Source organism: Podarcis pityusensis, assembly GCF_964106645.2.
Source record: "Podarcis pityusensis genome assembly, chromosome: 6".
NCBI lineage: Eukaryota > Metazoa > Chordata > Lepidosauria > Squamata > Lacertidae > Podarcis > Podarcis pityusensis.
In genome coordinates this window covers 8427136-8452577 of record NC_138030.1, presented here as the reverse complement: position 1 = coordinate 8452577, position 25442 = coordinate 8427136, and the positions used below count along the sequence as shown (strand labels likewise).

Below are 25442 nucleotides of genomic sequence, written 5' to 3'. Positions count from 1 at the left end.
CTACAATTTCCAGAGTGGTTTAACAAGGAATCTCTCTTCCCAGGGAACTCTGGATTTGTAGCTCTGTGGGGGTTTACAAGTTTAAGAACAGGCTGGAGATTTATGCTTGCGGAAAGAAAATGGTGTCAGGGGAATTTAAGTACTCATTTTCCCCAGCTCAACAAACCCCCCCCCCCATTTAATGATTTTTCACAGTTAGGAAAGTGATGAGAAATTCATTGAAAAGTGTAGGAGGAATGAATGATTAATGAGAAAGCATATATACAAGCAAACGGGGATGCGGGTGGCGCTGCGGCTTAAACCACAGAGCCTAAGACTTGCTGATCAGAAGGTCGGTGGTTCGAATCCCCGTGACGGGGTGAGCTCCCGTTGCTCTGTCCCTGCTCCTGCCAACCTAGCAGTTCGAAAGCATGTCAAAGTGCAAGTAGATAAATAGGTACTGCTTTGGCGAGAAGGTAAATGGTGTTTCCGTGCGCTGCTCTGGTTTGCCAGAAGCGGCTTAGTCATGCTGGCCGCATGACCCGGAAGCTGTACGCTGGCTCCCTCGGCCAATAAAGCGAGATGAGCACCACAACCCCAGAGTCGCCCACAACTGGACCTAAAGGTCAGGGGTCCCTTTACCTTTACTATACAAGCAAATCAGGATGAATGCTCATTGTCATATAACTGCTCTGGAAACAAATCCAATATAATACTCAATAAAGACTGGACATAGTTTAACTCCTGTGCAAGCAAATCAGGATAAACACTATATAAACAGGTAGTTTGGATGTCGGGATGCCAGATAATTCCAATAGGAACAGAAATGAGAGTGGAAACTGCCAATGTTCGCTTATCAATTCCATGTCCAGAATGGAAATCAATCCAGTGAACACGATCAGTTTGCAAATTGTCCATACTTGATTAAATTTCCATACCATTTGCATGGCATTTCCTTTGCATTGACGTGAGCGGGGTGGAATAACAACATGACAATGTAATTTACATGGGCGTAGCCAGGATCTATGCGGGGGGGGGGGAGGACACCCACCTGTCCTCTTCTAGAACCGAGCTACCTGTGACGCGATTGGTGAGTTCACAGAAGCCACGTTTATCGCTTAGTTGGCTTGCCAGTTGCGTTGCTAGAATGTGCCACAAAATCATCCAAGTGACCTTGGTGAGAATTTCAATTTCAAATATTCTGAGTATTTCTACTTTTCGTTAAGTATATTTATTTACTCGATTTAGGCAGAGTTGCCCCCCTGCCCCCTGGCTATACTCATGGTAATTTACGTGATCAGTTACATCAGTTCAGTAAGCTATGCAATTTTGCCACAGCGGACAGTGAGAGAAGTAACATACCTTTTGCTGGAAGGCAAACTGCAGTGAAATGGAAACAGCACTGCATACAGTGATACCTCGGGTTAAGAACTTCATTCGTTCTGGAGGTCCGTTCTTAACGTGAAACTGTTCTTAACCTGAGGTACCACTTGAGCTAATGGGGCCTCCCACTGCCGCCGTGCAATTTCTGTTCTCATCCTGAAGCAAAGTTCTTAACCTGAGGTACTATTTCTGGGTTAGCGGAGTCTGTAACCTGAAGCGTCTGTAACCCAAGGTCCCACTGTACAACAAATACTGAGCAGAATGAAAAACGATGCCTTCTTATATCCCTCTCTGGAAGGCAGCCTACATTGACAGAAAAAATGTTTGTAGCCTTTGCTCTCTAAGAACACAGGAAGCTGCCTAATCTTGAGTCAGACCACTGGTCCAATTTGCTCTGTACACTGATAGGAAGCAGCATCCCAGATTACTCTAAAATATTATATGCCTCTGAAGACAGTATGGAAACTTTAGCTGGTGCAGGATTTAGCAGCCAAGTTTCTCACTGGGGCAAGACAATTTGATCACATTGCACAAATCCTATTCCATCTGTAGTGGCTACCAAATACTTTCCAGGCCCCATGGAAAGTTCTGGCATAGACCTATAAAGCCTTAAATGGCTCAGGACCACAATACCTCAAGGACTACCTTATGAACCTACCCAGACCCTGCGATTATCATCTGAGGCCCTTCTTTGTGTGTCTCCTCCATGAGAGGATCCGGAGGATGGCAACACGAGAATGGGGCCTTCTCTGCAGTGGCTTCCCATTTGTGGAATGCTCTCCCCAGGGAGGTCTGCCTGGCACCTTCATTATACACCTTTAGGTGCCAGAAAAAAATGTCCCTCTTCAACCAGGCCTTTGGCTGATTGACATCTGATGCCCTTTTAAAAATGTGTTGTGGGTGAGGGAATTATTGGGTTGTCTTTGTTTTTATTATGTATTTTGTGTTTTTTTTGTTATGTACTGAGTTGAATAGGATCCAAAATGCAGCAGTCTGATTGGTCCGCAGGAGCCACCCAATCCAACTCTGGGTGGAAGTGAATCCGCACCCTGATTGGCCTACAGGAGAATCCCAGAATTAGCCAATCACGTGTGGCCCATTGTGTAAATGATGTATATAAAGCAGACATTTTGGGGGAACTTCCATTCCTCACTACTCTCAGCTGAATAAAGAGCATGAAATCCACACTCGAGTATATTTTACTTTTATATTGTGATTTTATGTTGTGAACCACCTTAAAATCTACAGGTAAAGGGCAGCATACAAATAATAATAATAATAATAATAATAATAATAATAATACAGACAGGTAACAGCTCTCCCAGGTTTCAGGCAGAGGACACTCCTGACCTACCTGGAGATAATGAGGATTGAACTTGGAACCTTCTGTGTGCAAAAACAAATGCCCTACTGCTGAGCCAAAGCCCATGCCCTAATGCCTGAGAGCCTTTTAACTGGGATGCATAGCTGAGCTGAGGGCTCTCCCCATTCCTATGGCACCTTTGTGGAGATCGCTTCCCCATCAAGCGGTGCTGATGGGTGTATCTTACAACTGTTCTGCCAGTGCTTTGCACTGCAGGAATTCCATCGCCTGTCCCCACCCACCCGTTGACTATGCGGCGAGAGAAGAACTGTACGAAAGTCTGTTATGGGCCATTATGAAAGAGCACTCAATTATTGCCATTGCTTTTCAGCAAATTGATATGTGTGCAGCTGCGTGGCTCCACTTCCAGTTGTTAAAAGACAGAGCGCGTCAGAGCCGAGAACAAGGGAAAGATCTGCTGTGTAAGTAGTATTTGTCAGAAAACCAGAGTAATTGCTGCTGTTTGCTGTGATTTATTGAGGTAACAAAGGTTAATAACAGTGTCACTCAGTCTCATTTTCATGTCATTATGATGTACCAGCCACAGAGCGCACCACAGCTGGGATAAGGGGGCTCCATCACTGGGCTTTATCTGACTCAGAGAGAGAGAGAGAGAGAGAGAGAAATACAGCCTTCTTTTTAGTATTCTCCAAATGCCTGCAGGCCTTTTGTTTGGAAACTCAATGGACAAGAGGGAAAGACCTTTGGGAATGTTGTGATGTGCAAGGGGTTCTTGTGTCTGTAGGCTTTCCTGTTTTATTTCAAACTAAAAGGAGAGTGGCTCCATGCCTCCAGTTCTTGCCTGTGGAAAACTACTCCTTCCTTTGAGAAGAAGACCTTTAAGGTGGGAGAACTTCCTTGGTCTAGATGTGTAACAACTCCAGAATCAGGGACGTGCTTGCAAAGTTCTTTTCCGCTGTGGCTCTGATCAGCACAGAAACCAGGAACAACGTGTGTTGCAGTGGGCAGGAGATGACCTTTGATTTCTGTGTTCTTTTGTTCTGTGTCCATGTGTGCTGCCACAAGATGTAGTGATGGCTTTCAACTTGGACCAGTTTGGACCAGATTCATGGGAGATGAAGGCTATCAGTGGCAACTAGTCATGATGGCCATGTACCACCTCCAGAGACAGAGGCGGTATGGAAGGGGACAGGAGGGAGTTTAATATGCTTTCTAGGGGGTGGGGCACCTTGGAGACTTTCTGCTGCTGCCCTGGGCTCCTTTGGGAAGAAGGGTGGGATAGATATTTAATCAATAAAAATCAATCAATTAATCAATAAAATAATTTATGCCTCCTCTCTTTTCTCTTTAACAATATCTTTGCCGTTATTCCATAACTTTGCAATACATTTCTCTCTCTCTCTCTCTCTCTCTCTCTCTCTCTCTCTCTCTCTCTCTCTCATTCCACCCCCCCATGGAGAAATCAGTCATGCGCTTTCCTCTTCCTTTCCTCCAAAATAAATAAATACGGTAAATCTCGAGACCAACCAGTGTTGCTCCCACTGGCCTAAATGTCTATTTGGCAACACCCAGTACACACCCCTCCCTCTCTCCTTCCCTGCCCACCCCCAGCTTGTAGCATGGAAGCCCCTTTCTTCCTCCTCCTAAGATTAGGCTCTATCTATATGTCTTAACCATATGCCCCCAAACTGAGGAATTCATTAGCATACATTACACATTCATAAGAAAGAAATGGGCCAGGAGAGTGGGAGGCGTTGCAATTTATCTCAGCTGCTCCTTGACATGCTGCCTGGCAGGAGGGAAGAGAAGCAACGCTCAGAGCTGGAGCTGCGATTCGGCCCCTTGCACCTGCTTCTAGGGAAATCCAGACTCTTCCACCCACCCTCTCTGCCACAAATGGGGGAGAAGTCAGATTCAGTTCACATTTAAAGGTGAACCTGCCCCATTCACACTTTCAGAAACAATGCACAAACCGAAACGCAGCTATCCTTTGAAATTCACACTTCTCTGAATTTTGCAATGCAGCTCTCCAGTCAAGTAACATGGAGGGGAAAGCACCACATACTGCGATAAAGCATGCATTAAAATGTTTGTGAAAATAACATGCAAAAATGTTTGTGAAGAGAACGTAAAAATAAATGAAATTGATATGCAAAAAATGTGCATGTTAGGCAATATCACATAGCAAAGAATGTGTATGTTAGGAGTCATTTGCACTAATGTGCTGGTGGATTTTCATGAGGACTTCAATTCTTTCACCATCACAAAGAGATGTGGAAATGTGGAGAACAGAACTTAAGGCTGGAAAAATGAGAAATCGAGAGACCAGTTTCTTCCACCTCTGATCTACACTCCATTTTCATCTCTATTGAACATGGTTTGCAGGGTACCATATTGTTTGAGAAATCTGCTTGACTAGAGGTGGCCACGGGATAATAATAATAATAATAATAATAATAATAATAAAAATTATTCATACCCCACCCATCTGGCTGGGTTTCCCCAGCCACTCTGGGCGGTTCCCAACAGAATTTTAAAAACACAGTAAACATCAAACATTAAAAACTTCCCTAAACAGGGCTACCTTCAGATGTCTTCTAAAAGTCAGATAGTTGACATCTGATGGGAGGGCATTCCACAGGGCGGGTGCCACTACCGAGAAGGCCCTCTGCCTGGTTCCCTGTAACCTCACTTCTCACAGTGAGGGAACTGCCAGAAGGTCCTCAGAACTGGACCTCAGTTGAACGATGGGGGTGGAGACGCTCCTTCAGAAGAGAAGGATACACGCTTGCATGTTTTTCTCAACTTGACAAATTATTTCTGATTTTCCAGATGACCATCCTGTCTGGCCACACCAGCCTGCCTCTGCTAGGGTTGCTGTGTCGCCTACCCCCTCTATGAGGGTACTCTTGTTGAAGGGCAGCCGATGTCTGGTTTAAAGCTAAAGGGAGACTGGGGTGGGAAGGGCTGGAACAGGTCAAACTTGATGTTGCCCATGAACAGCACTTGGTCACAGTGAGCCAGTAAAATGTAGTGGTTAAGAGCAGTGGACTCGTAATCTGGTGAACTGGGTTCGCTTCCCCGCTCCTCCACATGCAGCTGCTGGGTGACCTTGGGCCAGTCACACTTCTCTGAAGTCTCTCAGCCTCATTCACCTCACAGAATGTTTGTTGTGGTGGAGGAAGGGAAAGGAGATTGTTAGCCACTTTGAGACTCTTTAGGGTAGTGATAAAGTGGGATATCAAATCCAAACGCTTCTTCATCATCGCTAAGCTCTACTGTGGTCCAATTTAAATCAGGGCAATTATTTCTAAAATGTACTAAATTATCCCATGCAGTTTTTATGCGGATCTGTGCTCTTGTCCCCCCCCCCCCCATGATACATTTCCTCTTTTTTGTGTGATGTCACTACCATACCCTCAGCTCAGTTCATTTAACCTTAGCGGATAAACTGCTGGCAGAGGAAAAAATGACTAATCTATCCATCTTGGAAGTGTATGTTTTGTGTGCGTGAGAAAGAGAGAATGAGGGAGGGAGGCTGAGAAAGAGAGAGGCTTGATATCCCAGTTTATTTTGCTTTTATCACACTTTCTGCAGAACACAGCGGGAATAGACCTCCCCCGGAACATCACAACAAAAGCCAAGAGAAGCTTGTAAGAAGTGAGGTCACAGCAAATGTATATTGAATACTGAATGCACCGGGAATCCTGTGAGTTATCCTTTCTATGTATTTGGTGCCTGGTTACTTGTTTACAAAATACCATTGCTGTTTAATTTTTTTAAGGCACTCCAACAAGAGCATTCCACTTACATTGTACATCAGGAGTAAGGAACTCCAGCTGACAGCAGGGTTTTGCCAGGTCCTCTGGGTCCTCTCCTGCCCATCAGCTGCTTAGCAGGGAGCGGATGAGAGGCAGCAGGACTTTGATGTTGTGCAAAGGATGCAGCAGCAGCTATTCCATCTGCAAGAAGATCTGCTGCCAGATCATCAAAGCACGGGGGGGGGGGGAAGCGTGCATCTGGGAGGTTCAAAAAGATGCAAAAAGTCACCCCTGCATTTCGCAGCTACGCATGTGCAATTTTCGGGATTCTGTTGCAGATGGAAGCTGAGGCTTTGAATAGTTGTGAGGGAGGGCTTGCAGTTCAGGTGCACATGGGCACTGTTGAGTTCTTTTCTTTTACACAGGCAGTTACTTCTCCCAGCACATGGAAACACAGCACATGAATGCTTCTCCCTGCATATAGAAATATAGGCTAGGCAACTCTCTAACAAGCTAGTTTTCTATGTGGAAGGAATTTTTCCAAGCAGATTTCAATAACTCCCCATGGAAAAAGGACTCAGGGACACTGTCTTGAAAGTATGAAGCAACACAGTTAAGTCACAGGATTACCTCTCCATGAGAATTAGCATGGCAAGTTGCAGGTTTGAGGAGATCATCAACGAAGTGTCACCTGGTGATTCCAATCCTACATCTCTGGCCCCTTCCAATATAATATCCCCCCCCAAAAAAAAGGAAGGGGGGGGGGAGGAAAGAGCTACTGCACCTTTAATAGTAATGTAGAAGAGGGAATTTCAGCAGGTATAATTTCTCACTATTAAAGGTATAATAGGAGCACTGCCCTTTTTTTTATCTACCCTTCCAGTAGTGGTAGTGGTAAGTAGTGGTAGTTGCTCCAATAAGTATCAGGAAGCCAGGAGACACCGTTTTTATTTTCCCACAATGCCTCACGTATAGCTTGTCTCAGAGGCACCATGGGAAATTGAAATGGTGACCTTTAGTCTGAGCTAGCCACTGCTGATTAGAGGACAAGATCTTTTTAGGGGTGGGACTAGGTGTCAAGAAATTGACAAAAGATCTTGATTGCCATCAGTAGTAATGATCATCATGCAAATTTGGTCTCAGTTCTCACTGGGAGGGTTTGACTAATTTGCTGTGTGTGGAGTAGTGGTTAGGAGCATTGGCCATGAGCCAGAAAGTTGCCAGCTCACCGAGGAACTCATTAAAAACTCATTAAGAAAGCTGTTATTGGCACAACCTCCTCGTTGTCAGGCCATATGACTGTACCTCAGCCTGTAACCAAGTCTAAGCATATGCACCCCAAACAATCATAGATTGCTTCCCAGTCGCATTTTTACCCCACCTATTCCCTTCTCCTTCCTCTGTTCCCTGCTCCCTCCCTGTGCCAAGGTTTATATTATAAGTTGCTTGGGGCTGCTTTCTTCTTGTACTCTGTAACACAGGGCCTGGGGACCTGTTCCAGTCCAAAGGCCACCTTCCCTTCTGGGGGCCATATTCCAGTGGAGGGTGGAGCCACAGGCAAAACTGGGCAGAGCAAGGAATGCAATTTTTGCCTTTGTATGCTAGGCTGCTGTCTATGCACAGTTGCACATCTTTCTCTATCCTCCACCCAAAGAACCAAGAGGTATTGTTGGAAGTGAAGGATAGGCTATTGCCAGGACACAACTTTGGCTGAGCCCTAGGAGAACTCCTGTAGCTGACAAACAATCACAGTGCAAGACCAGTCCTAGCATTGGGCAGAGTGAGGTATCTACCACAGGCAGCAGATGCTGAGGGGCAGGGTGCACAGAGAAGGAGCTGAAGCACAGAGCTATGTGTGCCATGTGGTGTATCCTCAAAGCTGGGCTGCCCCCTGCATGTGCTGTAGAGGACATTGCCCCATTTGCAACAATGAGGTAAGGCTAAACTGCCCATCTAGTTGTTCTTTGTATATGGAGCATGGAGAGCCGTCCCCTCATTCCCAGGAAGCAGAATGTCCTGGGGCCATCCCTGTCCGCAAGAATTACTCCAGATGGAAGTAGTAACTAGCGTTACTAATGTTACTATTGTGCTGCCAAAGCTTCCTGTTATGGAGGTTTCTTTGTTTTGATGGTAAAGGTAAAGGGACCCCTGACCATTAGGTCTAATCGCGGATGACTCTGGGGTTGCGGCACTCGTTTCGCTTTATTGGCCGAGGGAACTGGCATACAGCTTCCGGGTCATGTGGCCAGCATGACTAAGCCACTTCTGGTGAACCAGAGCAGCGCACGGAAATGCCGTTTACCTTCCTGCTGGAGAGGTACCTATTTATCTACTTGCACTTGGCTGCTTTCGAACTGCTTTCCTCCTATATACATAAAAATGTAAGGCTGTCATCACCCTGCAGTTTGTATGGCTGTTGATAGGCAGCCACGCCAACTCCAGTATGATAAATGGCAGGCAAGCAAATAAACAAGGGTGCTGTTTAAAAGAGAGGGAAATGCTGTTTCGCCAATGGCATTAATATGAAGAAAGGTTGCAGTGTTTGAGACTTTTTTAGTTTAGACAAAAGGTGAGTAAGAGGCAATAGGATAGGTATCTATAAGATTATGCATAGCATGGAGAAAGTGGACTGAGATGTTTTTTTCTCCTCTTATAACACAAGAACTCACGGACATTAATGAAGCTGAATGTTGGAAGATTTAGGACTGATGAAATATAGTCCTTCTTCACACAGCACATAGTTAAACTGTGGAACTCGCTCCCCCAGTGATGGTCACCAACTCGGATGGCTTTAAAAGAGGATCGGAGAAATTCATGGAGGAGGAGAGGGCTGCCAGTGACTCCTAGTTGTTTGAAACCATGGGAGTGTTGGGATCACAGAATGCTGTGTGAGATAGTAACTCTGTAGGCTTGAGTTTGCTAGCTGATGCAACTGGCTGATGCCATCAGCCTGCAATACTTTGTATGGAAGTGCTGGGTCAGAATGACTCAGCAGTAATGTGCTGTCAGTTGATTGGCTGTCATCGGTTTAAAAGGGAAACCTATCCAGCAGTAAAGGTGGTGGTGTAGAGGAGTGTGGTCAGAGAGAGAGAGAGAGGTCTTCCTATTTGCCTTAAGGTGCAGCCAGGTGCTCTGTTTGACTGTATGAACTGTTCGTGTATTATAGCTTGTAGAGAGCCAGTGTGGGGTAGTGGTTAAGAGCAGTAGACTCGTAATCTGGTGAACCGGGTTCGCTTCCCCGCTCCTCCACATGCAGCTGCTGGGTGACCTTGGGCTAGTCACACTTCTCTGAAGTCTGAGAGACTCACTCACCTCACAGAGTGTTTGTTGTGAGGGAGGAAGGGAAAGGAGATGGTTAGCTGCTTTGAGACTCCTTGGAGTAGTGATAAAGCGGGATATCAAATCCACACTCTTTTTCTCTTCTATATAGCTCACAATAAATATACTGCACTGAAGAACCTGGAGCTCTGAGCATTTCTGCTAAAGCGCCGCGAAGAATTCGCGACAGGGAGGGGAGAGGACTTTTGTGCTTCTGCTCCTTGGTTTCTCACAGGCATCTGCTTGGCTACTGTGAGAACAGGATGCTGGACTAAATGGGCCATTGGTCTGATCCAGCTGACGGTTGTGATGCTCTACTGTTTTTAAATGAGTTTTCGGTCACTTGGAGACCTTTGGTAACAAGTAACTAACAGATCCTGAAGCTGGGGCTCCAATACTTTGGCCACCTCATGAGAAGAGAAGACTCCATGGAAAAGACCCTGATGTTGGGAAAGATGGAGGGCACAAGGAGAAGGGGACGGCAGAGGACGAGATGGTTGGACAGTGTTCTCGAAGCTACCAGCATGAGTTTGACCAAACTGCAGGAGGCAGTGGAAGACAGGAGCAGTGGCGTAGCGTGGGTTGTCAGCACCCGGGGCAAGGCAAGTAATTTGCACCCCTAACCCATGGATTTGCACCCCCTAACCCATAGATTTGTGCCCCCTAACCCCCAGATGTTGTGCCCGGTGCGGCCAGCCCCCCTGCACCCCCCACGCTACGCCACTGGACAGGAGTGCCTGACGTGCTCTGGTCCATGGGGTCACGAAGAGTCGGACACGACTAAACCACTAAACAACCACTAACAACCACAGTAACAAAACGATACTACTTGTGAGACATAAAGAAGAGTTGAGTTCTCCCCTCCACATGCCGTTGGGGGCATGGGAAATTTGGAACACCCCTCATGGATGGCTGGTGGGTGCAAAACTGCTTTCCCCATAAAACCTGAAGATATATAATGGATTAGTGACCACGTCAGCTATGCAGTGCTCTGTAATGCCTTGATGGAGGGTGGGGAGAATTAATCTGGTTGTACCAAGATTTCAGAAATAGAGAGGAGAGGAAAAAAACTACTGGATTCCACTGCGACTAGCAAAACAGCCTTCTAAACAAACATCATCAGAGCAACTCAGTCCCCTCATTAGCACTCTTAACATCAAAGGCTCTCCTGCAGCAGAATTAACTATTTCTTCCAGGATGTTCAACAAAAGGAGGGATCCTAATGAGGTTAGTTAAAGGGGCTGCCCTGTTTCATTAGCTCTGCTGGGCTAGGTCTGCCAGTGAGGAACTATCAAGTAGATTGCTTTTTAAAAAATTACTCTGTTAATTGATATAAAACAAAAAGGACACAGATTAGTTGCATGCAATTAGCAAATTAATTATTGGCAATTACAGACTTAATAACGGAGTCGCTTTGCTGCTGTGCATTGGATTCTATGGCCCACATTCCTCACATTTATGAGCTGGAGATGTACCTTACACATAGACATACATACATGCATTCATTCTCACACACACACACACACACACACACACACACCCCTATCATAAAAATAAAATATTTGGTTTATAAATAAATCTTTATTCATTTCTGTTATGCTGCTTTAGAGGTTGCTAGTATAGCACTTATGAGTGCACCTGGTACCCTGTCCTGAAATTATCCAATAGAATAGGTTGCCCTGTGTGCTGGACTGCAGTGGGGGACGGGCTTCTTTTTATAATTCATTTAAAGCTCACAATGCTTTATCGAATATGTAAATATGCTTAGAGACCCAAAAAGGTTGGTGACACCTGTGCTATTTGAATTGGGGAACATCAGTCCCTTTAAGACATGTACCCTCAGCTCAACATTGATCCTTAAAAAATCTGAGTGACTTTCCCCCAAAATATCTTGAAGAAAACAGGGCTATGCCATCAGTCATTGATGGCAGCGGTGGAGCAAGCTGATTGGATGCCAGGGGTGGCGTGTGTGACCTGCGCCCTGGGGCAGGGGCAGCTGCCCGTGGGGGCGGGGCCAGCTGCCCACAGGGCTGGGCCAGCCAGGGCAGGATGCTCTGTGGGGCCTCCGAGGAGTCTGCTTGCCTCTTCCCACTCAGCCGCCCTACAGCTGAGGGAGAGGCAGCAGGCGGACCATTTGGGGCAGCGCAGAGCCTGCGGGCGCCCAAGCCACTGCGCCACTCCCAGGAGAGATGCATGGCTTGGTCGCGCTTCTGGCCCCGCAGTGAATGCCGCCTGGCATTTTGTCACCCGCTCTCAGTGGTGACACCCGGGGCGGACCGCCCCCACTGCTCCCTTCCTCCTCCCCTGATTGAGGGAGGAACCTTATTGTGCTGGTCCTGGGGCTAACTGAGAGGCGAGGTCCGAGTCCAGTCTGAGGTCGATGGTGCGGTATGGAGGCTGTCTGTCAAAGCTGTAGCTGGGTCCAAGGCAGGGAGTCGGGTGAGGTCAGGAACTCTGGCAGAAGAGCAGGACAGGGTGCAGGCAGGAACAGGCTAGCAACAACGTTGCTCCTGCAACTTGGGACTGGGGCTGACTGGCTTTTATCTGCCCCGAGGCAAAGGGCGGCTCCGATCCACAGGTGACTCGCCTCTCCTGGCCTGGAGGCGAGCACTCCTCCTGCAGGAACTTAGTTCCCTCTGCCTCTCTGCCCTGAGCCTCTGCAGTTCAGGAGAGGCTGGAGGGTTACCGGACCCAGAGGCAACCTCCTCTTTCCCTGATGGGGCTGAGAGTGGAGCACCTGTAGGCAATGGGTCCTCCATCACTTCAGGGGCCAGAGCAGACTCAGCTGGTGCCTGCACCTGAGGATCCAGCACAGGTGAGGACCCTTCAGGCTCAGGCCCCAACTCCGGCTCAGCTGGTTCTGGAGACGGGGACTCCTGTGCAGACTGGGATTCCTCAGGTTCAGCCTCTGAGTCCGAATCCCAAGGCATCACACTTATGTTCCCTGGAAGGGCAGATGAGGGCCATAGAATGTTGCAGAATTCTCTTTCCAAAGTCCAGGAATGTTTCTCTTCTGCTGGTTGTGCCCTGTGGGCAATGGGTCCAAAAACAGGGCATGCCAGCCATGTCCCTGCATCCACAGAATCCAGGGCTGGCTCTGGACGTTTTGACGCTAGAGGACAACCAAACAGAAAACGCCATACATTTCTCATCCATCTCCTTCTCTGATGTACACTCGCTGCCAACATGTAACCACTGTGGACATCATTGTGCAATCCGGCACAGCTGACCAAACTCGTGGATGTGAGTTAAGTTTTCCAGACTCTTCCGCACATGCAAATGCACACACAGACACACAATTTCTGCTTTCTAAACTCTTGTCCTGTAACACAGATTTGTCGCCGCTGTTCATCAACACAAGACATGGTAAACCCTATGGAATAATCTGCCTCAAGTGTTTATCAGAAATAATAAAGCTATTATTTTCTTTGCATGCATCCTGAAGTTACAAAGCCTCAGATGGGATTAATAGAAATTTTAATTAAGATATGGAAATAAGCTTCTTTCTCTCACATGTACAGAGAAAGCTGGAAGTTAGTTGTGTGATTGACAGCCTGCTAAGACCTGCTGGAGAAACCATTTCTCAATATGGCTCTTAAGGCCGAATTGCAAAACCGCAAAGATACCCTGACCTAGATTCATTTGTTTATGAAATCATTTCTACCTCAAATCTTGCACCCAAACAGGATCTGTGGAATATCTTAATAAAACAGCCCATTTAAAGAATAAGAGTGCTGATTGCTTGTGGTGAAGAGGTCTTGCGAGGGCTCCATCATGGGGCCAGATTGTAGTTGGAGCTATTGACAATTTATTGAACCAGGTGATGGCTGAATCTTTGCCAGATAGGCCTCAGGTACATAGCTGTCAACTGTCCCTTATTTGGTGGGAAAGTCCCTTATCCCAGCGCTGTGTCTCGCTGCTGTCCCTTATTGATGATGTCCCTTAAATTTCCCGGGTTTCAAAGGAAGCAGATCCTCTCCCTCCCTCCCTGCTGGCCAGGGACGAGGGAGGCTCCAACTGTGTTGCTTGGCTGCGTTGCTCACCCAATAAGGAGTCTAAGAATGACTGGGGGGTGGAGTTTGCATGCCTTGTGCCGATCAAATCGGCTGCGTTGCCTGGGGACTCGCCTTTGCTCAGCGCTTCCCAGTGGAGAAGTGATGGTGGTTTTCCTTGCTGCATCCCCTTTGCTGGGTAGCTGCGCTGTGGGAACCACCGGTTGAGGCTTCGTTTGGCTGCTGGCTGGGTTTTCTGCCTTTGGCTCAGAGGGGCTCAGAAGTTGAACATACCAGTGTTCGGAAAATCCCTTATTTTGGCTGCTGATCCCTTATTTTCGAGGCTGCTGGTCCCTTATTTTCAAATCTGTAAGTTGACAGCTATGCTCAGGTAGTCCCAGGTGCAGTACCCACTGTGGTCCTAACTCCTCACATTGCAACATGTCCTGTTTCCTTTTCACCAAGAAAGCGCCAGTGTTGGAACTCTTTGTGCCAGCAGTTCTTAAAGACAGGCTGATTAATTTGTCTTGCCTGGAGGAGTGCAAGTATATCCTTTCCCATCAACCCCCCCCTCCCAAAATCCAGCTGAAGAAAACCTGACATTTACTGCAAGTGCAGGAAAGAGCTGGTGATTACCACTCCTCAGGCTTTTGTGCAAAAGGACGGGCAGTTTGGTGACAGAAAATCTGCAAAGCATTAAACAGAAATGATTTTTTAAAAAGGAATCTCAACCAAATTAAACTTTCATGCAAAGCCCAGCAGGAGATGAGGAAAGAAGAAATTAAGGTTTGGATTTATTTATTTTTTTCAAAAAAATTGAAGGACTCCATTAAAAAAAAGGTCCGGAACAAAATCTCAAGTTTATGTGTGAATGAGAAAGCACTAACCCAAGATAAGGCAGTTGCAATAAATTGTGTGGTTAAGTACCAATAGCTGACATTATCTCTGTTCAAGCAGGAGGGATTAATACTGTTTAATAGCAATTTATTAGCACTTACATATACACACATTTCACTCCTCCGCCCCCCCCCACCACTGCCCTCTTGAAATTAAAAATATATATATCATCGCTTCCTAATCTTTTAACAAGAAGTCAAGAGCTAACTGCATTCTAAAACAATTTTAATCGCTGGATATTGTGGTCACACTGTTTGAGTTCAATTTAAATATTTAGCAAACATGAGATAAACTATATGGGCAGTTTAAACACACACACACACACACACGCACACACACACAGAAAGAGAGAGAAAGAGAGAGGGGGGGACTCTTTACAGTAAAGCTGCAATGGGAATCCATGTATATTCTTGCCTTATGAGAGGTTGAACAGGTATCCTAACTGCCTGTGGACTAAGAGGAGTTCATTAACACCTGTTATCGTGTATGCTGAGCTTGTACCTGAAGAATTCACGACACTAGTGTCCAACTGGATCAGTGCCAAAGAGTGACTCAGAAAAGTCTTGTTGCAATAGCTCCTCCACTCAATAAGAGGAGCTGTAGCAAGGACTTTTCTATACTTGGGAACGGGCTATTCAGCACCAAAATTGACTAGCATGCCTGACAAGGTGGGTGGGGTATACCGTATTTTTTGCTCCATAAGATGCACTTTTTTCTTCCTAAAAAGTAAGGGGAAATGTCTGTGCGTCTTATGGCGCGAAGGCCCCTAGACTGAATTGCCCAGGAGTGAAAAGCAGATCATGCTTTTTTTTTTTTTTTTTTTGAAAAAGGGAAGGGGGTGTTGAAAGGAAGCAGCTGATCGGCAAGTGATCGGGGAGAGAGATAAGGGACGCTAGCAATAAAGGAGGCTGCTTGGGAGTGGGGAGGTAAAAGTTCATGGATCCTCAGCCTGCATCAAAAAAATTACTCACCCACTGCTGCATGGGGCCGCAATGGCGCAAAAACGTGGTTACAAAGCACAGATCCACATGGATCCTCAAGATTTTTGCATTGGGTCACCCCAAATTCACCATCCGATCACATAGCATGTCCATGGCTACAGCCTGCACCAAAAAAAACCCACTGTTTTGTGGAGCTGCAATGGTGCAAAAATGTGGTTACAAAGCACAGGTCCACATGGATCCTCGGGATTTTTGCACTGGGCTACCCCAAACTCACCATCAAATCACATGTTTGTGGCCACAGCATGAACCACAAAAATCATACATCTACTGTTTCGTTCAGAATATTTTTTTTCTTGTTTCCCTCTAAAAACAAGGTGCGTCTTATGGTCAGGTGCATCTTATGGAGCAAAAAATACGGTAAATATCAAAATTATTATTATTATAACAAAACAAGACCATTATGATAGCGTCTCTGACCAGTCTGATTGATCATATCTCATCTTAATAAGCCAAGATACAGGTCCTTTGATCCTTTTTGTGCTTAGCCACAGTTAAGACAGGAAGTCTCTAATTCACTTTATGCCAAATTTGCAGTTTGGTTCTGAAGTCTATATGCATTTCTGTTGAAAATGAACAGGAAGAGGAAGGAAGGAAGTTCTCTTGTGCACAAAATGTTCTGTTCCTAAGACTCGTATTTTAATATTTGTGTCGACAGGAACAAGACAGATATTAAACTATTTAAATGTTGTAAATTATCACGATACACACGCACATGCGCACACGCAGGTGTATATGAGTCTGATTTCTACATCTTTTCTTTGGCAGAATGTTAAAAGCCCATGGATGGATGGGAAGAGGGAAAATATCAATAAAATAAATAAAAATGGATGGGAAACATTTATCTGGCAGCCCGCAAGATAACACCATCAGGAGAAGCAGCTGCATCAAAGGGTGGGGATGATGGGGAGGATAGGAAAACAAGACATCTCTTTTATTGGGGGGGGGGGGAGAGATGAATGCAAAGCATAGATTTGGTAAGAAAATCAGCTGAGAATGAAAAGGTGACAATGCAATTAAATAAGTAAACTTGAGCTGTTCGTTAAAAAGGGAGAGAGAACCCAGTGTGTTGAAACTACCTTGCAAATTGGTGAAGAAGCCAAGCTTTTGACACCAGCTTTGCAGCATTCAATACTAACTGAATTGCATTTATTTATTTTTTAACTCATTGGTTAATCATTCATGGCGGGTTCCAATAGACACCCTTGTGGCTCTTGCATACTGATAATCTGGGTGTCAGATGGATCTTTTTTTAGGTGTAACATCCACAAATAGTTCTGACATTTTAATTTACAACAAAGAGTAATAATATATGTATGCTATTTCAACAACCCAACAAAAATAATGTAGTAACTGACGTGTGTGCTACTTGCTATTGATGTAATACAGTCATACCTCGGGTTACAGATGCTTCAGGTTGTGTTTTTTTCGGGTTACGGACGTGCTGAAACCCGGAAGTACTGGAACAGATTACTTCTGGGTTTCAGCGGTCGCACATGTGCAGAAGCACTAAATCGCACTTTGCGCATGTGCAGAAGCGCCAAATTGCAACCTGCGTGTGCACAGATGCGGCGCTGCAGGTTGTGACTGCTGTGGGTTGCAAATATGCCTCCCACATGGATCACGTTTGCAACCCAAGCGTCCACTGTACTGTATGATTCTCTCATTACAGTGGAAAATGGCCGCTATTAAGCAATCTATCAATTGTCTTCAGAGCTGGAGCAAATTATTGCTTAAGGTGAAATTGGTTTAGTAAGTGAGGGGGACTACTTTAAATCCTCAGATTTGGTATTTGCATGTGATAATACTTTACCAGATTTTGTGCGCATGTGAAGACCCAAAGAGTGTTGGCCCAGCCTTCCTAGTCTGATCGGAAGTAATACTGCAATTTTTGTTGGTGAAGAAGGAACTCGGCTTTTGATTAACATGTTCATGTGAATAATAATAATAATATTATAATAATTTATTATTTCTACGCCGCCCATCTGGCTGGGTTTCCCCAGCCACTCTGGGAGGCTTCCAACAAAAGATTAAAAATACATGAATGGAAAGGACATGTGTGGGAACGTATAGGCTGAAATCCAGTGCCAATGGAATCAACACCATTGGTGGATCCCAATTGCTCTCTATAAGTGGCAGTGCCCTGCTGACTCCAAATGAATGGCTAGACGCACTTCATTGTAGGTTGTCATGGACTGGCTGGATGCAGAGATGGGCTGGGAGGCACCAGATAGTTACCTTGGATACCAGGATTGGTTACCCACCTTCCCTTCTGAACAGAGGAGAGATCCAATAGCTTCTTTTCTCTGTGGGTGAGCACAGCAGTGGCTGGTGTAGGTGCTCTTTTCCACCTCCTCCCCAAAAAAATCGTTTTGGAGCTTTTCTTTGATTTTTTAAAAATATTTTTAAAAAAATACTCCAACTTGCCGTATGTCCAGCTTTTCCAGTTCAGCAGAAATCCTCCCTGACGCCATTTTTAAGAGATTCCCAGACATGTCGGGAAACCCTAGACATATTGCAGCCCTACCTTTTCCCATTAATGGGGCATGCCTTCACCATTTGTGCTCCTGTCCCTTCTGCTCATTTTGCCCATTTTGTGTTGCGCCACACCCAAGGGCAGCCATTTTGTGAGTGGCGCCTCCAACACTTTCTAAAATTCCCCAAGATCCCCATAGGGCCAATAAGGTTGGCAACCTTTAAGAGAGAATATTATGAAAATGATATACAGGTGGTACATGACCCCAGTCAAGCTTGCAAAAATCTACCATTTGTCCGATAACAAATGTTGGAAATGTAAAGAAACTGAAGGTACATTCTTTCACCTTTGGTGGACATGCCCAAGGATTAAGGTTTTCTGGGAGATGATTTATAATGAATTAAAAAAGGTATTTAAATATACCTTCTTGAAGAAACCAGAGGCCTTTCTCCTGGGCATAGTCGGCCAATCGGTGTTAAAGAAGGACAGAACTTTCTTTATGTATGCTACAACAGCAGCAAGAATACTTATTGCAAAGTATTGGAAGACACAAGACCTACCCACTCTGGAAGAATGGCAGATGAAAATGATGGACTACATGGAATTGGCGGAAATGACTGGCAGAATCCGAGACCAGGGAGAAGCGTCGGTGGAAGAAGATTGGAAGAAATTTAAAGACTATTTACAGAAATATTGCAAAATTAATGAATGTTAGAATGATGTTGTATTGAAGTTAAGTGGTTTCTAGCTGTAATGGTATAAAAGAATATGGAAAAGTTGGATTTTTAACAGGTAAAAATTTAATGCTATAATATATTAAGATTAAAGATCAGGATAAAATAAGGAGGGAAAGGAATTGCTGAACTAATAAATTGAACTGGAATACAAAAAAGGGAGGTATGAGGAGGTCCGGGAAACAAGTAAATGAAAGATAAGTGACGAAAAGATGGAACTGTTTTTAACTGTTTTTTTATTTTTTATTTTTTATTTTTTATTTTTCATTATGTAATATTGTGAAAACTTTAATAAATATTTATTAAAAAAAAAGATAAGGTTGGCAACCCTCCCCAATTTTAGTCCAGAATCCTGTTTTCAACAATTATCACCCAACAACTCTCACCCAGGTCAACCCTTTCCCATTGTTTACCTACCAACCTGCCAGCAACTTATATTCAGAGCTATACTACTGGTTGTTCTCATGGGTATTAAAACCTTCCCTATGAATTTGTGCAATTCCCCTTTTAAACTATGGGTAAATTCAGCAACCGTTGCTTATTCTTGTTGTGTATTTCACTTTTAGTCTTTCCTGTGGGGAAGTTTTGCCTCTTGGCTGGCCTCTACCCTTCTAATTTCTCACTCATTTGCAGCTGCACAGAATAACAAGGAACTCCTTACTATATATAACCTAGTAGGGAAGATGCGAAACTTCTCAGGTTTCAACGAGGTTTCAGAAGTCTTGCCGAGACAATTTCGGACCACTTGTGATTATTCCTCAGCAGCAACAAAACTCCTGACCAAACTCAATTACTTCTATACCTAAGTGACTTGTTATAAACAATTAAGTGGGTCAATGCATATGCAAATACCAGAAGCACAAATCACCTTTGCTTGGGGGTGGGAAGAAGATGAAGATGTTTGATCTGCACCGATACTTGTACTTTTTATTAAAAAGTAACCACAACAAAATATTTTAAAATACACTGTTGCCTGCCCTCCCAACACATTTGTTGTTGTTTAGTCATTTAGTTGTGTCTCACTCTTCGTGACCCCATGGACCAGAGCACACCAGGCACTCCTGTCTTCCACTGCCTCCCGCAGGTTGGTCAAACTCATGCTGGTAGCTTCGAGAACACTGTCCAACCATCTCGTCCTCTGTCGTCCCCTTCTCCTTGTGCCCTCTTTCTTTCCCAACATCAGAGTCTTTTCCAGGGAGTCTTCTCTTCTCATGAGGTGGCCAAAGTACTGGAGCCTCAGCTTCAGGATCTGTCCTTCCAGTGAGCACTCAGGGCTGATTTCCTTAAAAATGGATAGGTTTGATCTTCTTGCAGTCTATGGGACTCTCAAGAGTCTCCTCCAGCACCATAATTCAAAAGCATCAATTCTTCGGCGATCAGCCTTCTTTATGGTCCAGCTCTCACTTCCATACATCACTACTGGGAAAACCATAGCTTTTACTATACGGACCTTTGTTGGCAAGGTTGTGTCTCTGCTTTCCCAACACATTAATCTTGTCTATATCCCAATAAAGGGCTTGTAAACCTTCTCTCTACCTCTCTCTTTGCTCGCCCATGCTGAGATCAGAAATCCGGTCTGATTGGATCCAAATACCTTGGTGCTGCTCACTTCCAGCAAAAGGGGGAGAGGTGGGAACGAAGCCTGTCACAGAGTAAATAATTAGAATTATTTCCTTTTTAAAGCTGCTAGTTCTCAGCTGGCCAACTGAACATGCGAATTTGAAGGCAGGGTATTTATATCCTCGACTTCACACTTAACCATGTGATTGGCAACCACGAACAAGGGCGATAATAATTACACTGTGATGTTGAGCCCCGGTACCCTTGAGGTAGAAACGAACGGAATGAACACAGCTAGGGACTTTGTCGCAGAAACTCCAGGGTTGTAAATGACATTCACCTGACAGAAAATTGGAAGCGGACTATGCAACGATATGAAGTGGAGAGTCTGGTGGCCAGTGGGAATGGCAAGGCAAGGGGCTGCCCTCCATGTAAAAGCCTGAAATCCCCTTTCCAGGGCTGGAACAGGGAGATTTCCGTTGCTCTCGAGAAGTCATTTCAATTTGTACCTGTGTTCATAACAGGACAGAGCTTCAGTTTATAATCTGAGCAATAAAGCCGGCTCATCAGGAACTTCTCGAGGAAACTTGTTATTACTGAAAATGACACTCTAATTGCCTCCAGACATTTGGCAGGTCTACTGAGTGGAAGAGCCTGATAAGCTATTGAGGTATTAAGGGATGTAGAATCAATTAATGTAAGGAGATAAGAAAGTAATACCCTACCAAGGTAAACTAACTGAATAGTATGTGTCAGACAAGTTCACTGTGAACCCAGGAAGTGGTAGATGTTCCCAGTGCTGTCTGCCAGCGTTCTTCCCACACTGCTACACTGGAAATACATTGAGCTGGCTGCTTCTTCTGACATGTCAAGCGACGTAGGGATGTTGATAGATGTTGGGAGATGATATATTTGCTAGTTATTATTCTTCTTTCCTCACGTTTGGGAGTTCAGCAGAATGCATCCCTTTGCAGCTCCAGAGGAAGCTTAGAGAGGCTAGTTTTAGCCTTTTAGTTTAAGTAATCTAGGATGGAGGGGACGCGTGACCGACTCTAGGGTTGCGGCGCTCATTTCGCTTTATTGGCCGAGGGAGCTGGCATACAGCTTCCGGGTCATGTGTCCAACATGACTAAGCTGCTTCTGGTGAACCAGAGCAGCGCACGAAAACACCGTTTACCTTCCCGCCGGAGCAGTACCAATTTATCTACTTGCACTTTGACGTGCTTTCGAACTGCTAGGTTGGCAGGAGCAGGGACTGAGCAACGGGAGCTCACCCCGTTGCGGGGATTCGAACCGCCGACCTTCTGATCAGCAAGCCCTAGGTTCTGTGGTTTAACCCAATGTGCAAACTCACAAATTTTGCTGTATTACACCTTGAATATACACCTCCACTTTTCCTTGGTCTTTCAGATCTAAAACCATTTTTGTGACCAGCAAAGGCATGGGTAAACTCCCAGGAAGATTCCTCTAGCACAGGTATGTCCAACTTCCAAGAAACTGCAATCTACTCCCACTTTAACAAATCTGGCAATGATCTACCCATTGGATTGACCAAAGTTGTTGAGATTTTTTGGGGAAGCCAAAGTTGTTGAGCTTCTCCTCCAGGCACATTCCCTCATTACGCAGAGTATCCAGCACGCAGGGAAGGATGAGAAAATATGAGCTACATTGCAAAGAGTTTTATTCCTAACTATGCAGACAGAAAAGAAAATACATCTTCTCTCTGTGAGAGCAGAGAGCAACTGGAAAACAAAGGAACAGGAAACCAGTAACATCACATCCGTCTCCTGTCTTCCGTGAGACTTCCAATAGCCTGGCATCTCTGGAATGCAGAACAGAGTCTTGTGGCTTCAAGCACTGCACCAGTGGCATAAACAGAAACTAACACTTGGAGGGGGATCAGGATCCCACGGTTGACCTGCTTTAGAAACATAGTAAGACTCTGATACTTCATAAGGCAGGACAGGACCAGTACAGCAGACACTCCATCATCTCCATTTTTGACCTTAAAGACCAAGAAAAAACATCTGTGTATGGTGCGTAAGTTGTGAGCAAGCACAATTTGTGACACCACACAACAACGTTACTTATATACAGGGCACAGCTTAGCTTCCAGTTACTCAGTTTTGTGTAGCTCGAGTCAACCTAAACTCTGGTCTTAAATCCGCAGGGTTTCTCACATATATATATATATTTGAATAATGATGATGATGACTTCTTCTTTTTAAAAAAACAACAACCAATGTATCAGCGATTGTTTGCAACACAGCTGCCCAGTCCTTTGTGTACCAAATAAATAATAGCAATAAAGCCCCCTTCATCACTATCCCCAGCAAACATGCGCTCCCATACACAGGTTAGCATAATCACATTCTCTTTTGTTCTCTTCACTTTCTTTGTTCGCTGTGCAGTAATGAAAAATGACAGCCATATTTATTGTAACATTCCTCCAGGAATGCAAAGATAATTACCTACTCTTAGCAAGGAGATGAGAACAAGGGTGAATTCTATCTCCTTCCAACTGTCTGCACCCTAAGACAGGAGCGTGTGTGAAATGCAAATAATTAGACCTGTAGGAGTAATTAAGGGGTAGGAAATTGAGCACCGTGGGTTGGTGTGTGTGCATGAGCAGAAGTTGTTTCGATGGCGGTGGTTTCTGGTTGTGTAAAATAAAACCTGGTGGATGTCTTGTGCTATAAGAGACCGTCAACAACCACCAAGGCCTGGCTGAGTTTTATGAGGGAACTGTTGGCCTTCTTGAGAGAACCTCCTGCTCAACAAATGCAATTGGGTCTCAGTGTGATGCAGTTGGGGCCGGCTCTTGCATTAGGCAGAGTGTGCAACATAACTTAAGCTAAACTGCTTGCTTTTGGTGCCACAGAGCCAGGCAGTGTCAAAGTTAAGCACCGTTCAGACAGTTTCTAGGAGGTGGAGAATCATCATTTGCAGTGGCTGCAGCCAGAAGCAGCTCATTCAATGAGGTGAAGCCACAGCATTCACTTCCTGACAGTGCTGTTGCTGCTGTGCACTGGGAGGGAGTGGTGGGGGTGCCTGAGGCAGGTGGAGGCCGTGGGGCCGTATCTGTGGAGTCCATCCAGCACTCTTGCTGGGGCATCCACACAGCCCCATATCTCATTATCTCCATCCTAGTAAGGGGCACAGTGCAGCTTTGCCCTACCTGAACTGCTTCTGGCAGTAGCTCATGATCCTTCTTTTTCCCCATCCCTCCTGCGCTGCAAATGGCACCAACAGCTACTTTGTGGGTACCCTGGACACCAGTTTGCATCCTTCACAATGCCCTAGACCTAACTGTTACTCAAGAGCCTTTCTAGTTAGCTTCTGTCCGTGGTGGAATTCCAGGGGGCACTATCATTTCTTTTGTTGTTGTTGTTTACAAGTTCCTGGGTTTCCCAGTCAGGTAATCACACTCCTTTGTCCTGACTGAGAACCTAATCCATTCCTGGGATGACTGGCTGTCTGGCACCCATCTGCCAGGGTGCCAGTGATTATCTCTTGTGCAAGAGGCTGCTGTGAACATGATCCCAGGTTTTGTGGATTATGGCTGCCTGCATCCCAGACCCCCCCCCCCCCCGTAGCCATTACTTTCCTGAACAGAACAAAGTTGGAATGGTGCAAATCCATACTGGAATGATTTTATATGACTTTCTAAAGTTTTCCCAGTGAGCCATTACATAGATACATTTATCTATATACATTCTATATATATCTCTATATATCTATATATATACATTCGCAGGGAAGCCAAAATGCTTGTTTACAAAGCTATTGTACATGGACCACTTACAAACACCGTCTCCAACTTCTCGAAAGATTCCATCAACAGTGTCTCCGAAAATCTTACACATCACTTGGGTAGACAGGTGAACTAATATCAGTGTACTGGAAGAAGCAAAGATCACCAGTATTGAAGCAATGATTCTTCAACATCATCTTCGTTGGACTGGTCATGTTGTGTGGATGCCTGATTATCGTCTTCCAAAGCAGCTACTCTATTCCGAACTTAAAAATGGAAAGCGTAATGCTGGTGGTCAACAAAAGAGGTTTAAAGACTGTCTCAAGACAAATCTAAAAAAAGAATGTAGTATAAACATCGACAACTGGGAAACACTGGCCTGTGAGCACTCCAGTTGGAGAACAGCCTTTACCAAAGGTGTCATGGACATTGAAGACGCTCAAACTCAGAACGCAAGGGAGAAACGTGCTAAGAGGAAGACATTCTTGGCAAATCTGCACCGTGATCAACTCCCACCCAGAAACCAATCTCCCCACTGTGGTAGGACATGTGGATCCAGAATTGGCCTCCACAGTCATTTACGGACTCATTGTTAAAACTGTGTTGATGGAAGGCAATCTTAGTCAGCTATGAGTGATTGCTGAAGAAGAAGAAGACATTTATCAGTGAACTGTAATGTGCAGCAGAGGCGCTTTGAATAGAGATAGGAAAAACTGTGATGAAGTGTTTTGTGGGGACATTTGCAGAAGTGATTGTGTTGATTTTGGTAGTCAGGGTGTGTGTGTATGGTATCTGCTGGAGGAGCAACCACCCCCTACATTCACCGTATTTTTCACTCTATAAGACGCACCAGACCACAAGATGTTTTGGAGGAGCAAAACAAGAAAGAAAAAAAATTCTGAATCTTGGAAGCCAGAACAGCAAGAGGGATCGCTGTGCAGTGAAAGCAGCAATCCCTCTTGCTGTTCTGGCTTCTGGGATAGCTGCGCAGCCTGCATTCGCTCCATAAGACGCACACACATTTCCCCTTACTTTTTAGGAGGGAAAAAATGAGTCTTATAGAGCAAAAAATACGGTACATAAATTCCTGCAACAGTGCCTATGCATAGATCCTACCCACTGTGACCCCATCAGCAGCCCACAGGCCAGACTTCTTTCTTTGCCACCACCTCCACAAACAATCTGAGCACTGCGCAACAGTTTAGTCCCTTGCTGCAGGTTTCAAAGACTGCTGCCGTTTGACGGACACATGGGTTGCACGGC

At 45.2% G+C, this 25442-nt stretch overlaps 1 long non-coding RNA gene across 2 annotated transcripts; it reads left to right on the top strand.

The window, feature by feature from the left end:
* Positions 1 to 1078: 1078 nt before the first annotated feature.
* LOC308480306 lies at positions 1079 to 24237 on the top strand. 2 transcript variants are annotated; one of them, XR_013988017.1, is made up of 6 exons: positions 1079 to 1156; positions 3057 to 3147; positions 5519 to 5589; positions 6284 to 6395; positions 21836 to 21901; positions 24183 to 24237. It is a non-coding gene; the product is annotated as an uncharacterized lncRNA (long non-coding RNA). The 2 variants fall into 2 exon arrangements; XR_013988016.1 differs by lacking the exon at positions 5519 to 5589.
* The last annotated feature ends 1205 nt before the right edge of the window (positions 24238 to 25442 follow it).